The sequence below is a fragment of the Lepus europaeus genome, chromosome Y, assembly GCF_033115175.1.
Source record: "Lepus europaeus isolate LE1 chromosome Y, mLepTim1.pri, whole genome shotgun sequence".
NCBI classification, from domain to species: Eukaryota; Metazoa; Chordata; class Mammalia; order Lagomorpha; family Leporidae; genus Lepus; species Lepus europaeus.
Window position 1 is genome coordinate 32,971,806 of NC_084851.1, and position 2,883 is coordinate 32,974,688.

At 54.3% G+C, this 2,883-nt stretch overlaps 1 pseudogene; it reads right to left on the reverse strand.

The window, feature by feature from the left end:
* Window positions 1-1,632: 1,632 nt before the first annotated feature.
* Window positions 1,633-2,204, reverse strand: LOC133754235 (neurturin-like; annotated as a pseudogene).
* Window positions 2,205-2,883: the final 679 nt, after the last annotated feature.

The window sequence follows — 2,883 nt, forward strand, 5'->3', positions numbered from 1 at the left end:
GTTTAGTTCTTACTTTTTGTTGAATGTTTTACTTAGTGGAGGGTTAAGTCCATTGGTTTGTTTGGAAAGTTCATCTTCAGTTACAAATGAGAGCTTTTCTGCGAATGATTTGAGCACCCAAGCACAGGAAGTACAGAGAACTATTAATACATATTGTCAAAAAGTCCTCTAGCACAATACATTATTGTCAAACTTTCAAAAGTAAAACATAAAGCAAAGCTCCTAAAATGTACCTGAGAGAAATGCCAGCTTAGCTTCAGAAGTCTCCAATTAAATTATCAGCTGATATCTCATCAGAAACCCGACAAGCTAGGAGAGAATGCAGAGAAATGGTCCAAATCCAAAAATAAAAATTAAAAAAAAGGAAAAACAAAATGAAAACCCTTTCAACCCAAAATATCATTCTCAGGAAAGCTCTCACTTGTAAGTGAAGGTGAAATAAAGGCTTCCAAACAAATGGAAAGAACTTGTTGCCATTCATCCACTGTGACAAATGATGTACCTAAGGATGTACTGAAACACAGAACCAGAGAAGGATATTCAGCATCATGAAAGCATATGAAGGCAGAAAATCTAGTAAAAGTCCAAACCTTTTAAAGCTTTTTCATTTTATTTGAAAGGCACCGTTACAGAGAGATGATTGGAGAGAGAGATAGAGATAGAGAGACAGATCTTCCACCTGCTAGTTTATTCACCAATAGATCACAATGGCTGGGGCTGGACCAGACCAAAGCCAGAAGCCAGGGACTTCTTCCATGTCTCCCACATAAGTGCAGGGACCCAAGGGCTTGGGCACAAGCTGGGTTGGAAGTAAAGCAGTCAGGACTTGAACTGGTGCCCACATAGGATGCCAGCTCTGCAGTTGGTGGCTTAACCCACACACCACAACATCAGCCCCAAAGGTACAATCTTAACTGACATAATAAGTACTAGGCCAAATGGTTACCTCTTATTTTTTTGTCTTTGCCATATTTAAAACTAGTATACATGATCATCCCTTGAAAATTCTTATCTGTTTGTTCCTCTCTTGACCTTATTATTGATTTCTTATATTTCTCCTGAAATTGTATTTTTCTACTAGTAACACACATTCACTATTCCGTGTGGGCTCTGATTTATCCCATTATGCAATTCTCCTTGACATACCTGGCTGTGATCTGTTGCTCCTGTTTCCTTATAGCTTAAGCCTTAACTATAACCTTAGACCATATTTTCTACTCTATTGAGAAATTCTGTGTAGCTTTGCAAATGGCATCTCAAGCTCAACAAATCTGAAATGAAAACCATAGCATACATTCTTCTTTAATGCTTGCATAAGGAATTACTACCAGCTAGCCTTGACCCACATTACCAAAATACGATTTTTTCCTTGGACTCCTTCCTCTTTCATGTAATAAAGCCATCTGGTGTCAAATCCTGTTACTTCCATGTCCTCACTTTTAAATCTTTATTCTACATTTTATTTACATGCAGAGTATAAAATGAGGAGGAGTGGCTGCCCGTTAAAATTTTTCCGGGGATTTCCCAGGATTTAGCTCAAGGCAGTTATCGCGAGAGTCCCCCGGCCGGCAGACCGTCCTCTGCGCACGCGCAGTCCATCGCGGCGTGCTGTCGGGGCCCGGTGAGGTAGGATCACACGCAGACGCACTCGCGCGCCGACAGCTCGCGCACCGTGTGGTAGCGGCTGTGCACATCCAGGAAGGACACCTCGTCCTCGTAGGCCGTGGGGCGGCGGCAGGGCAGCGCACGCACGTGCTCCCGCTGTGTGCGTCGCTGCTGGCGCAGGCTCCGCAGGCCGAGGTCGTGGACGTGCGTGGCCGCCTCGCACGCACCTGCGCAGTAGCGTAACAGCGCCGTCTCTTCCGACGCGTAGCCCAGGCCCAGCTCGCTCACACGCACCACGAGCTCGCGCAGCCCGCATGGCCGCGCGCCGGAGTGTGGGCGGGCGCCGCCGCTGAGGCCCTGCTCAAAGGCGCGGACCTGGGGCGGCCCGCCCACGGCGTCAGCTCGCGCAGCTCCAGGGCGTCCAGCGCGCCCTGCAGCAGTGCCCGGTATTGGGCCAGGCGGGCAATCCGGGCGTCCAGGGTACGAGGCGGGCTGCGCAGCGGGGCCAGCGCGGGTCCGAGGCCCTCTCGGCACATCCAGATGGTCAGCAGAGAGCTGCACAGTGCCCAGGCCAAGGCCGCCGCCTTCCAGCGCTGCATGCTGGGCCTGCGGGCAGGGGAGGGTCAGCCGCGCGCCGCGGACACAGCCGGGCCCCCTGGCTTCGGACGGCTCCTGCTTCCTGATCCATGGCGCCCGCGGGAGATGCAGGAAGGAACCACCGAGCCAGGTGGCGGGGTGCCAGGCTGTGTGCCAGGGTGCAGGGAAGCAACCCCATGGGAGGAGGGGGTGGCCCAGGGTGCTTCCCCCAGGAGCTGATGACAGATTCCAGGCATGTCCGAAGGTAGGCGCTGGCCCAGCACCAGTGCTAGGCCCGAGGCTGGACCAAGCTCCGGGTCTCCTAGCAACAGTGCGGCTGCAGCCTGCTGCCGGGGGAAGGAGCGTCCCCAGCAGGTGGCGCTGTGACGCCGGGGTGCCAGGGGTGCCGCGGGAAGCAGGCTCTGTCCCCTGCCCAGAGAGGCCCCGGGGGGCCTTCCCGCCCCTTCCCCAGCCTCTGGGCGCGGAGAGCCCCTCGCCGGGCGTCTCCAGCGGCCTTGCCTTCCCTCCCTCCCCCATTCCCATTCCCTGCGCGCAGCGCCTCCTCCGGGAAAGCTGCCCCTGACCGCCGCTCCTCCCCCAGCCGCAGGCCACCATGAGGGCCCGCACTCTGCGCGGGGAGCGCTCCGATCCCCACGCGCGGCCGTTGGCCCGCCCGCCCGCGTTTACATTCCCTGCCTGACC